General features: G+C 30.8%; 1 protein-coding gene across 2 annotated transcripts in view; it reads right to left on the reverse strand.

The window, feature by feature from the left end:
• The window catches only part of LOC112126321, a 98,200-nt gene extending 92,075 nt beyond the window's left edge, over positions 1 to 6,125 (reverse strand). Inside the window, exon 1 of one of the 2 annotated variants that reach the window (XM_024225182.1) lies at positions 5,922 to 6,125. The gene's annotated coding sequence lies outside the window, so the exon portion shown is untranslated. The remainder of the gene's footprint in view (positions 1 to 5,921) is intronic. The other variant, XM_024225181.1, reaches the window with a different exon arrangement.
• Between the last annotated feature and the right edge of the window lie 7,561 nt (positions 6,126 to 13,686).

Raw genomic sequence — 13,686 nt, forward strand, 5'->3', positions numbered from 1 at the left:
TGAAATTTGACAAGGAAAACTTCAATTCGGTTTGTAAATAATTCAATGAGATTTAGAAAAAGATCAATATGATTTGGGAATACTACACAAAAATGTGTATACCGATTTTTATCGTTCAGAACGTATTCTAACAAGCACATAAAATAATTTAAACATAGATGAACAGCGAATTTTTAAAAATTCCACTAGTGAAAATAATAAATTAGGAATCGGATACTTTATGTTAGAATAATAAATTTAAACAATTTTACGGTGCTTTAAAAATTGTTTACTATATTTAAGGTAAACAATCAGACATAATTTAGCCAATATCAGACAACCAAATAATTTAGAGCCATTTACATATCAATCTGCAATTCAAGTATAAATATTCATGATAGCGAACTAAATTAAAGCCTATTCACTTATTATAATGTATTCATTGCCTTCTTAACAGACCCTTTTAAAAAGCGTTATCATCCGACTTCTACGATGTTTCGATTTCGTTCGGTGAAGATTTGCAACGTTTGCTGGAACAAATATTTCAGGAAATAGAAAAACCTTGACGAATGGAAATAGAGCAGCTATGATTTTATTTTTTTAAATAGCTAACTCCGATTAAAAGAAATGGTTCTCCTAACTCCATAACATTTGATATTACCGGCATAGCATGGTTCACCGTGGTTAGCTGAAAACTGGACCGCATATATAAATTATGCAATGAAGGAAAGCAAAATTGCCCTTGGTCATCCATTACTCCAATTGAAAATATAGGTTAAATGCTCCGTGATTTCGGAATCTTAAATGTAACTGAATGTAATGTAGCTTAGTCATTCTTATTTCAAAACCATGGATCTACGTAAAGAAAATATTAAAACAATAACTTAAAGTTGAGCTACTTTACGAGGCAAGAGTTTCATTAGCAATCAAATACTGCGTTACTATTTCGGTGAGCAGTTTAATCTTGGGCAATTTAGATTCATTGTTGGACTCTCGTCTTCGAGTTTTTGAGCTATCAGCAAATTTCCCATAGAGCACCCCAGTCCGCTTATTTTTGGCGTCTGAACCGTTATCGCTTATTAATTAGAAGCAAAACAGCGAAGATAAACGGACCAGAGCTAGTCACATACGATAAAACCGCATCGAAGCATGCTAACACTTTTATTTCAATTCATTTGGCCGATTTTACTTTTTCAACGAACAAATCATACATAAATAAATCATGAAACTTTTCACTGCTCAAATACGCTTTAACGAATTTTTTAACTCTCACATAAATATAAATTAATTAATCTTTTTATGTATGGTTTTGTTTGAAATGAAAACATTAGTGTCACGAGCGGGATTCGACCCACGACCTTCGGCTCCAAAGGGTTTGAATCTCGCTCGTGACACTTACTTTTTCATTTCAACGAAAATCTTACATAAAAAGATTAATTAACTGAAAGAAGTAATTTGGTCAATCAGACCACTAAATATAATGGGAGTAAATATAAATGTTGAAAAAAGAAAGGAGAATGGAATTCAGTAGGCATTTTAAATTTATTCATTCAATTCATTCCTACTTTAGTATTATTTTTTATACTGACATTCTTAGCACTAATTCGGAACTAATGAAATAACTGTACGTAATTGCAAAAATAGTGTACGAGAACTACATTCCTAAATCTAATTATAGCTCATGATAAACTTTAACTTTCTTTTTCCATATTTGTGCGCTTCTACCAAAATGTAAACACGAAACAGTCATCATTGAATTATGTCTACATTTGACAATATACATATAGAATTATTTTAACTTTCTGCTATTACATTTTTTGTATATTATAAATTTGTATTTACGAAATGGATGGTGAATATCCACACACAAAAAAAGTAAACATATGACACACAGTGGCAAATTAAATAACGGCGTAGAGGGAAAAAAATTGCAAAATTTAAGTTGGGCAGTAATAGGTTGAACCAAACGGTTCGTAGTTGACCTTTATTCCCAAAAATATTAAAAATTCTATTAAATTCTCCCGTTGAACTTACGTAATCAACATTGAAAATTAACACTATTGCCCTTTTTGCCCAAGCGTACAAGTTATTTATACTTTTTTTTCTCCGTTAAGAACAAGTACCGAGAGGTAATACTAGTTAAATAATGACCAAAAAAATACATCATAATCATTCTTAATTAATTGTGAATTATAACTTTTCGTCTATTAAATATTTTGGCAAGATTGAACAAAGCGCTGAGCTTTGAATAAAACTGTTTAATAAAAGCATAACAACAAAATTAAAATATGGAATGTTGAATTTTTGAATAAAAGTAGAATTAAAAAATTCCTATTGGTGAATTAATCTTATTATAGTATATTTTCAATTGGAGTAATGGATTAGCAAGGGCAACTGTGCTTAAAGGGTTACTTATAACATAGGATTTCATATAAAAGTTCTCATGTTAATACGATAAACCCCTAATCTTTTATTTTGGAACTATTTTGGAAAAGAAATTAAAACACGAAACTTAAATAAGCTCCAAACGTTAACAACGAAACATGACATAAATGTTTATTGAACAGTTTATTAAACTAAAAACAAAATCTTTATAACATTAAAAAAAGAAATTTTTTCTATTATTATTTCATATAAAAAACGCAAATTTTTTCATCACGTCTATTAAACAAAACATTTTTCAGTATAAAAATGTACATGAATATGCTAACGATCTTTTTAAAGATAACAATTTGAAAAATGAAATATTTGTTTTCCTAAGCAAAAAAGAGCCCTTTTCATTAATAAAAATGTAACAGAATATGTTAAGGTTCTTTTTTAAGATACAAACAATTTGAAAAATATGTATTACCTAAAACCCTTTAAAAAGGTTAAAAAAACTTCAACCACCACAACTTCATAGCTAGAAACGAAAGAATCCTCACCTGTATGTTTATTACACTTTAAATGTATTTACTTAAAACAAGTAGTGTAATTGTCGTCATACAGAAGGCTTAACGTCCGTCCACCTACCCGATGGGATTTAAGACGAGGGGTCTTAAACATATTACATATTATTAACAATTCAAATTCCATGGGTTGTTCCGTGGTGTTTAATTATTTAATATAGGAAATACATTTTTAGCGATCAAACGTTAACTTTGAATAAGCTAACTCTCCTAAATATTTGTCACTTCTAGCAACAATACATTGGTATAAACAAGAGAATGCCCGCTAATTCCTATTCATACCAGTATTTTACAGTTTTCTCGTGACAAAATTTTAGAAACGTTATGATAGAGAAAAAAGGCTTGCATAATTTTTAAAAACAAAAATGAAACTTGAACAGGTGAAGTTGGTTAAATAAAAACGCTAGAAAGATTTTATTTAAAATTCCTATCTTTGAGAGGCGTGATGGAGCCAATTTGTATTAGGGAAATTATAATTTTTAATTTAATTTGACTTTTTTCAAGTGTTGCCGTATTTTAATTTGGTTATTTTTTATTTAGTTTTATAATTAAGATAATGTTTAAATCCGTAATTGGAAAGGTTAAAACTCTCAATAGTTCTCGTAATTTTATTTTGTACCATTTTGAAAAACAAACATTGTAAACTGGAATAGGCAACCGGTTGTTTTAAATTACACTTTTTAGTTGTTTTCAGAAACTGCTAATTAAAAAAAAACATTGATTCCTATTTCACTCAAAAATACAAATTGAAAAATAAAATAAGTAAGAAATCTGTGTTGTATGGCTACCTCAGAAATTTATTTTAGATGATTTTTGAAATAAGAAAAGTAGTTGCCGCAATTTGTAAAAAAGATGCAAATTAGAACTGGCCACCATTCCTTCATGTAATTAATGGCAGAAACTAAAAATACAAAGTTGTTTAATAAACAAAAAACGAACCTAAAAGAAAATTTACTAGAAATCGAATGATACTGTCAAGTCCAATTTTTTCAAAACAAAAATTATAAGCAAACTTTTTTGTCCTCTCTTGATTCAATTTTGAAAATGATTTCCCCAATTTCTGAACAACTTGCAAACAGGGACTGAAACCATTTCTTAATAGGTAAAGTTGAATAAGTACCAAATAAAATTTTGACAAAAACAATATTTTACAAAATAAAATGAATATGTAAATTGAAATATGCACTTTGTTTAAAAGAAGATGACAGTTGCAGCAATACATATTGGCGCATTCCTATTTTACTAAAAAATGGTTCCCTCTTGATCCAAGTTTGAGCAAAAGTGGCTTCCCCAATTTTGGAAAAAATAGCAAAGTGGAAATGGAAACAATTTCCTAATTGGCGAAATAGGTTATGTATTAAAAAAATAAATAAAATAAATAAAAAATAAAAAGGTTCCCTCATGATTTAATTAAGAGTAAAAGCAGTTTTCCCAATTTTGGAACCAATTGCAAACTGAAAATGGAAACAACTTCTCAATAGGCGAAATAGGTTATGTATAAAAAAAATAATAATAATAAAAATAACATCCTTGCCAAATAGACAAAAAACTGTACTTTCCAAAATAAATTTATAAATTGAAATATGCATTACTTTTTTTAAGATGATAATTTGAAAATACATATTGGCGCCATTACGGCTGTCAAAGTTGAAAATTTGAAAAAATAAACGCCCTTCATGGCGGCTAGAAAACAATTTACTAAGAATAATAAAATATCGGTGAATGGATGTTTATTGATTGTAAAAAGATAAAAAGGTTCCCTCATGATTTAATTATGAGTAAAATGGTTATCCCAATTTTGGAACCAACTGCAAACTGGAAATGGAAACAACTTCTCAATAGGCGAAATAAGTTATGTATAAAATAAATAAAATCCTCGTCAAATAGACAAAAAAACTGTACTTTCCAAAATAAATTTATAATTTGAAATATGCATTATTTTTTTAAGATGATAATTTGAAAATACATATTGGCGCCATAATGCCTGTCAAATTTGAAAAAATAAACATCCATCAAGGCGGCTGAAAGAAAATTTACTGGAAACACAATAATATCCGCGAATTCCTATTTTACTAAAAACTGGTTCCCTCTTGATTTAATTTTGAGAAAAGTGATTTTCCCAATTTGGAACAAATTGCAAACTGGAAATGGAAACCATTTCTCAATAGGCGAAGCAGGTTATGTATAAAAAAATATATAAAATCGTTGTTAAACAGATAAAAAAATAATAAAATAAAATGAAATAAAATCCTTGACAAAATAGCCAAAAAACTGTACTTTCCAAAATAAATCAATAAATTGAAATATGCATTACTTTTTTAAGATTATAATTTGAATAATACATATTGGCGCCATAACGCCTGTCAAAGCTGAAAATTTGAAAAAATAAACGCCCTTCAAGGCGGCTTCAAAGAAGAAAATTTACTACAATTCAAATAATCCCTATATCATATCAAACATACAGATATTTTATAAGGGGAAAAGTTTTTCTGTCTACTTTCCCATCCCCATGGCACTAAGTCAAATTGATCAATACGAACATGAATAATATTCACTGTTTTATTTTAACCATCAGAGATATGTTTTTTTAAATAGATTTTTTAAAAAAACTGAAAAATTGTGGTATAACAATCCCAAATCAGGTATAAAATGTGTGTTCTTTTAAAGTAGCGATTTTGCCAAGAATCTGTTTTCTTTGGTTTCAAAAGAGAAAAAGCACATGAGAGCTTTTGCCGTACTCGTCATTATGATGAAGCAAGTGCCCTTTTTTTAAGAAAGAAAAACACTTTAAAAATATCTTTAAAAAACATGCTTGAACAATTATATTTATTGTAAAAAATAGTTAAAAATGCATAATAACAAAAAACCAACTAGTGTACAGTGTCTAATACTACGAAATACTAGTCACAATTCACAAAATCCTTCTGTCTTTTTACTCTTTGGTTTTTTCGCATCTTGACAACGTCAAAGAAAAGGGGGAAAGTTCGGACTTACCTTGTTTCTGTTTGGCTTTTAAAACTCGACAAATAAGCACTGAGGCACAAGTCACGAAATGGGCTGGTCCGACTCGGAGAATAAGACGACGTTTAAAAAATCAGACAGAAATAACCCCTGTGCTCAGAAATAGACCTCCTCGGTGACCGGACGTCGTAACGTTCACAATCACTCTGACCACTGGTTAAATAAATATAAACTTCTCCCAGTCCCGACTCTTGTGACATGCTTACTGCCGACTCAGTCTGGCCAACGGCGGATTCGAATCGAGAACTACGCAGACCCGGACGAAAACCGAATAAATTCAGTATATTAAAAAAAAGAACTACTTGTTATTTTCCACCAATTGACAATAAACATGAAACAGACCTCTCTTTTATTGTCAGGCTGACAAATACTGTCACGATTGTTACCGGTTGGCAGAACTTTCTTCACAAAAGGACACTCAGCGCCATCTCTGATTTTTTTCTTTATTAACAGGCGGGTGCCCACAACCAGTGTATTATATACAGATAAAAATTTTAAATTGGTAAGTGTACTAAACTAATTCTATACAATTTGCATATTATACACATATATGCATTAAATATTATGTACTAAACACATAACAAACCGAAAATTAGGAATAAATTTCACTATTAATTACTTGAGTTTAATACATCTTTCTTAAGGTTATGAACAGAAGTAGTTAGCAAATAAATATTCTCATTTGCTCATCTTACCATTTATCAGTTGATTTATAATATAATTTGTATTGCACAATTTGTTTTTAAATAATCCTTTGACCTTGAACGAAAAGTAGGAACTTTTTTTAACGAGGGTATTTCAACTACGAGGTTATATGAACCCTTGAGGTGTTGGTGTTTTTGAAAAACAAAAAAAGCCAATTCCTAAGTATGTCGGGTTCGAATTCGGGAGATTTCCCTTACAAAGATGAGCGCCCTATCGCCACTTAAACCGACACCATTGTGGACACCAACACTAAAAAGTAGGAACTTTAAATTTGATGAATTTTAATAAGTAGGAAAATTATATTATTTAACAATTATACAAAAAAAAAATCACATTCCAGTCTTCTAGAGAATGATGTATGCAAACTCAATGCCCTTAGTATTGTTTCATAATTATAAGGATCCCTATGCAGCTTTTTTTTCTTTTTTCTTTATTTTTAATACAAGGGTATTTCAACTACAAGATTGTATGAACCCTCGGGGTGACAGTGTTTATTAAAAAAACTGATTTGTAAGTAGTTTGAATGTAGGGCTAGTGGATTTGAACCCAAGAATTTTCCCTCACAAAGATGAGCGCCCTGTCAACACCTAAACGGTTGCGACCATCGGTGCCCCAAGTAGGAACTTTCAACTTGATTAAGTTAATATATAGGAACAATGTATTAATTTAACAACTTGAACCCAGGACCTTTCCCTTACAAAGATGGACGCCCTGTCTCAACACCTAAACCGTTGCGGCCACCAACACCCCCGAGTAGTAAATTTAAACTTGATTAATGTTAATATGTAGGAACAATCTATTAATTTAACGAATTATACAAAAAACAAATCACACACCAGTCTTCTAGAGTATGATGTATGCAAACTCAATGCCCTTAGAATTGTTTCATAGGTATAAGGATCCCAATGTATCTTTTTATGTAGCTTTTTCTTTTTTTCTTTTTGCTTTCTTTGTTTATTTGTAATACATGGGTATTTCAACTTCAAGGTTGTATAAACCCTCGGGGTGTCAGTGTTTATGAAAAAATGTCAATTTGTAAGTACTATGGATTCAAATTCAGTACCACTGGATTTGAACCTGTGAGTTTTCCCTTACAAAGATGAGCACCCTGTATTATTATTAGCATTATTATTTATTTATTTTAAATACAAGGATATTTCAACTACGAGGTTGTATGAACCCTCGAGGTATCAGGGTTTATGAAAAAAAAGCTGATTTGTAAGTATGTTTCCCTTACAAAGATGAATGCTGTGTCAACGCCTAAACCGTTGCAGTCACTTACTCCCCCCAGTATGAAAGTAGGAACTTTGAACTGGATTAATGTTAATAAGTAGGAACACTCTATTACATTATTTGACAGCTTATACAAAAAGACAAAATTACGCACCAGTCTTCTAGGGCGTAATTCCATCTTGTTTATTGGATATTTCTAATGAAAAATATAAGACATAGCTAAATGAAAAATTGAACTGATAACAAGATTTGAACAATCTTTAATCACCAACAAACAACATAACATGTAATAGTACTCAATACGTAGAAATGATCAAAAATATACATATTACAAAATCATATATATCAAACAAAAAAAGTCTCTGAGACATTTTTTCTCATGTGTTTATTTACTGACACATATCTAAATTTTACCTAGGTAATCTGTAGGTTCATCCCCACGTTTTATGTTATACGTGTATTTCATAGATTTGTTTGTTGGTTGTGATAAATAATTTATATTTAAAAAGTACATTTAATTTTCTGTATGCTTCATGTTTCTTGCATTTTTATTTTTCAAGGTTTTTCAACAATTTTAAATCTTTTTTTTCTGTTTTAGTGAAGTGATGTTTAAAAAGGGTGTTAAAAGTTCTCGCGAGTTAAATAGTGTGCAGTTCCTGGTTCATCATTGCTGTTTTAAAACAGGGATTGTTCCTCGATGGTAAATTTCATTTATATGTTTATATGTATGTTGCCTACTATTCTCTAATTTTAATTTAATTTTTTCTTTTACCAGGCAGAAGGAACTAAAGGTAAGTCAACTCTCTCTACTGTTAAGACTTTTCAGCTATACACACATTACCAACATGATCAAAAATTGAATTTTATTATTGCCCCTGTTTATTATAATATTCATACATAAACAACGTTTAAACCAATAATGCATTCCTTCCCTCATCTGGTTTAAAATATGTAATTTTTATTTTGGTATTTAACATAAATTTTTACTATATAACTATTTCTTCACATCAATAAACTCTAATAGACAAAACCCGGTACGGTGAATTTTTCCAATCTGGTCATCAATTTGTAAGCATATTTTGTTTTGGGTTATTTTATTTGAATCTCTTGAACAAGTATGAAACTACATAAATTCACAAATTCTTTGTGGGTATGAAAGGACCACAAGGGAGTGAGCGATTGAAACAAAGGGGAAAAGAGAGGTATAGATATAAGATTTAATTTATTTAAGTTATATGTAATATAAATTAATAATTTATATATTATAAATTGATAGTTTGGTAGCATACTAATATAGCGATGTTTATAATGATCAAGCTTCAAATACCCATTTGGTCCATTCTGCAAATTTCTAATAGGTAGCTCTGCATCCTACTTTTGAACTGGACTTTGTTCTGTTTTAAGTTAAACATTCACCTTTTGTAAAGTTTTTGGACAATTATGAAAGATTTTTTTAAATTAAAAAGTTGTGTATTAGAAACAATGCAAATTGTGTTATAAATAATGTTCTTTACATTTATTAAATTTCTCATTCGAAATTTTTCCAAAGAAGAATAGGCAACTATGAACTTGCATATCAAATTTGTGCCTTGTGCAGGGCTCTCATTTACCTATAAAATTGGTGACCTCTACGGATCAGCAATTGCCTCTTAATCCAAACCAAGTTTGTAATTTTGTGAAACTCAGTTAGTTTGAAATTCCTGGTCGAGATGGAAGCAAGCCGTAAGAGTTTATTTTGAACTACTTGGAGTGTGTAATATTTGACTGGCATGTGTAACTCCATGAAAGGCAAGCATATAAGTAACACAAGTAATAACATTGGTCTCTATAAGAGTGCTTTGTTTGGTATACTCATTCACGATTCCCTGCTAAGCAATTGCAAAAAATACTCTAGTTGGAGTTTTACATTGCCATTTAGTTTTACATTATTTGGTGAAAAGAATGCATCTAGTAGAAAAACACCTTTAGTTCCAGTAGTTTTTCCTCTATTTTACCTATGATGGAGTTCTGCCGCAAAAATATTTCAGTTCATAAAAATCTTCAATGCATCTAGTGTTAGATATGTTAATTTTTAACATATATCTGGTACAGTTCCGTATGAATGTTTTTGGAAATCGCACTAATCCTCCAGGAAAATCAGTAGATAATGCCAGTTAACAAAATTTATGTTAGTTTAGAACATTTAGAAAAATATGAAACAATGTCGTTTCTAGAATCGAACCTTGAGAGATGCCTGCTTTAATCTTTAAGGTATTTGTGGTACAGAGTTTGTTTGGTACACTCATTCCAGAATCTGGAATCCAGATTACCTCTTAAACAACAATTAGTACTCTAGTTGCAGCTTTACATTTTCAAACAAGATTTGGATGTATTGGATAAAATTTCATTTGGAGTTGAGTGTCATTCCTAGGTTAGATACTTAAACCAATACAAAGACTTTACACCAAACAATATTTTATCAGTGAGCAAGGGCATATGGTTTAATGAAAAAATGCTTCTAGTTTTAGATGTATTAGTTGTTAACTTATATCTGGTGCAGAAATGATTTTTTCCTCTGAATAGTATGTAAATATTTTTGGCAATCACATTAAACCTCAAAGAAAAATATTTGTTAGTTTTCAATGTCACTTTTATGAAGAAGCAATTCAATTTTAGTATGTATATAATACTATATAATACTGGTAGAGTGCAACTAGCTGACAAAATTTTATTCGGACAGCGCTTTTCTTAAAAATTGCAAAACAATGTAGGGGCCAGAATCAAGCCTTGAAGGATGCCTCTTTAATCTTGAAAGGAGAATAAAAATAATTATTAGAGGGCAACATGAAAAGACCTCATTTGCAGATAGGAGCGCACAATTTTAATTATATTACAAAAATTATATTCAAGCATCCTGTAAACAATATCATCTTGCCTTAATGTGTCAAAGGCTTTCAACCTCTCTTTTAATACTAATGCTATCGCCTACTAAGTCTATTTCTCTGCTAGTTGCTGAGCTCTGCTAAGCCTGTATGCCTTGAGCAATATGCTGAACCTAGGGCAAAATTTGAATTGCTCTTCCTTTATTAGTGTTGAGTGGCATTCTATTCTTCTATATATTACTTTTTGAAAATTTTACTCATGAAATTGAGCAAACTAATGGGCCTGTAGATTGAGAAAAGTTCTTGAGTTTTGTCAGATATTTTGAATAGATGAGTTTTGGAACTTTCTCATATTCTGGAAAGTAGCTTAAGAAAAACCTGGGATGGTCAAAGTTATATGTTGGTGTAGAGAAATGTTTATCCATTACCATCCAAAATGAATTTGTTGTACCTAATGATTTCATGAAATGAAGTCAATCCTATGTTTTATGATCTCAATCTTAATGATTTTGTAGTGGAATGACCACACTGAGACTGTTTTGCAAATATGGCATAAGTTTACTGATAAATTATTTTTGTTTTCAATGTCACTTTTATGAAGAAGCAATTCAATTTTAGTACATTTCTATTCAACATTTTATTTATTTTGCTTACAAAGGGCTAAGATTTAGTTTATTGTTCCACAGTAAATATTATTATTTATTATTAGAAGAAGTAAATATCTTACAGTGGGCTTAGTACTGTTTCTCCAGTTTTTATCAAGAAGCAGGCAAGTCCGTGTTATTTTGATTTTCCACCTTCAAAATTATTTTGACAGCAGACACATTATTAAAGCTTTTCGATCGTATGTAAACTGGAAGAGTGTGTGGCTGAGAACGTAGCCATGTGGAATCCAAGAAAATCCCTAGTGGAACAATTCCTGCTCGCAAACTTGTCAAAATGCATTTTTTTCTCTCTCGCAAGGCGTGTGGGAATTTCGAATTATTCAACTTGAACGTAATATCATTATGCCAGAATATTTCAAAAGCATTATTTTTTTGTAAAGCAACACTACCCCCAGTTGTCGTTACTAATATTCCATTTCACATGATCAATCAAGCATCTACGAAGTCTGGGTGGGTTCTTAACGTGCTCAGCAAGATAACAGCTCTGTAACTTTTCGAATCCTTAAAGACATTAGAATTTGACATTAGAGTTTTAATTAAAATATACATCGAACATTCCTATTACTTTAGTTACAAATCAATCTGTTTATCTATGTATCTGTCCCTATGCACTATGCATAATTATCCATTCCAATCCTAGATATGCATCAAGTTAACTTTTTAGTGATTGCATCTTTACTTAATTTATTCTTTAATCACGAAAACTATAACTAATTAATTTCAAGTATTTGCTTATTTGAGTGTCTGTTAGTACACAAGCAAGCAATTATTACAATTCCCGAATCACCGGGGCGAAATGACGAAGATAAGTGTTATTTACTCGCGAAGAAGGGCGTGTCGGGTTTTATGTTCTAATGCTTGGTATAAGTCACATTAGGAGTATATGAAAAGTGGTTGAGAAAAGTATGGTTATGCCAGGACGTGTAACGTCTCTATTAGAGATGAAGTAGCCCTCAAAGCACCGTCTATATCTTACTTTTTCACCAGGGCATCCACATAAGAAGGTATAAAATATAAGGGTGCCCCTCTTAAACAGAAGCGTGTTACATGCTTCTGGCCCTACCCATTCGAATAAAACGTTATCACGAGTAAGAAAAAAATATCTAAAAACAATTACTTCATTCCAGATTATGCAAGTTTAGCAAGCCTTTTAATATAAATATAATTACATTAATAACGTTACTCTAGTGATGTATGTGGTCTCTCTCTCATTCCCTCTCTCCCACTTACACACTCTCTCTTTCTCTCGCATCTTGGCCATGCGTCAAAATAAATGAAAAGTGATGTATTTACTGTTTTATTAAAAACAGTTTTCTACATTAACCAACAAATTTAAAAAAGACGGATTAGTCTTAAAAAGTTCTTGTTTTAAATAAAACAACTTTAAAATGGATTTATGAAATCATATTAAAAATTTAACTATACTAATGCGGCTGCTCTCTCTCTCTCTCTCTCTCTCTCTCTCTCTCTCTCTCTCTTTCTCGTTAATTCGTTAATTGTTAAGAGAGATCGAAAGTGGAGGGGTTTTTTAAAAATATAAAACGATATTCATTCATACTTCATTTTCTCCCTCCATATCTTTCATTTACGCTGTATATTTAATTACCGACTAATGATATTACTAAAATTCTTCGCAATATTATCGACCGTTTAGGGTTAGTACTGAAGTTTGCTCAATGATTGAACAAAAGTTTGAGCGAGTTTAATTTTATTGCATCATATTTTTCATTGCACTGTATAGGGTTAATATTGCACAATATTTTTTAGTCTACGCCTAGCGCTCGAAGGAGGAGAATTCTCTTGGTACTCTTGCCGTGTTTTGCTCACGCGAAAACATTGACCCTTTTGGGCGTGATAATTGGGAGCAAGATGTCATTCACTACTATAGCACAATGAAAGTATTGTCCAATGTTATTGTAAGTCTAGGGTCAGCCTTAGACGATAACCACCAAAACATAAAGGATAGTACGTAAAACTATTATAACATGAGGGTGTAACCATATAACGAAGAAACTTTTGACTTGAACAATTGAATAGAAAAAGCATCTTCGTGTACAATTTACATATTTCAGAAACCATTAGATGGCTAATGAACAGCTTTTGAAGTTCGTACAATATGTTCGCTTCGTGCTCGGAAATTCTGATTAAAGAATCCATTAGGAAGTCTTAAGCGAAAAAAACTGAAAATTTTGGTGAAAACGTCCGTAGAAACAAATCCTAAATTTCTAAAATCACTTTTAAAATTTTGATCCCTAACAACTTCCCTAACAACAT

Source organism: Cimex lectularius, unplaced genomic scaffold, assembly GCF_000648675.2.
Source record: "Cimex lectularius strain Harlan isolate CLEC.00 unplaced genomic scaffold, Clec_2.1 scaffold15, whole genome shotgun sequence".
NCBI lineage: Eukaryota > Metazoa > Arthropoda > Insecta > Hemiptera > Cimicidae > Cimex > Cimex lectularius.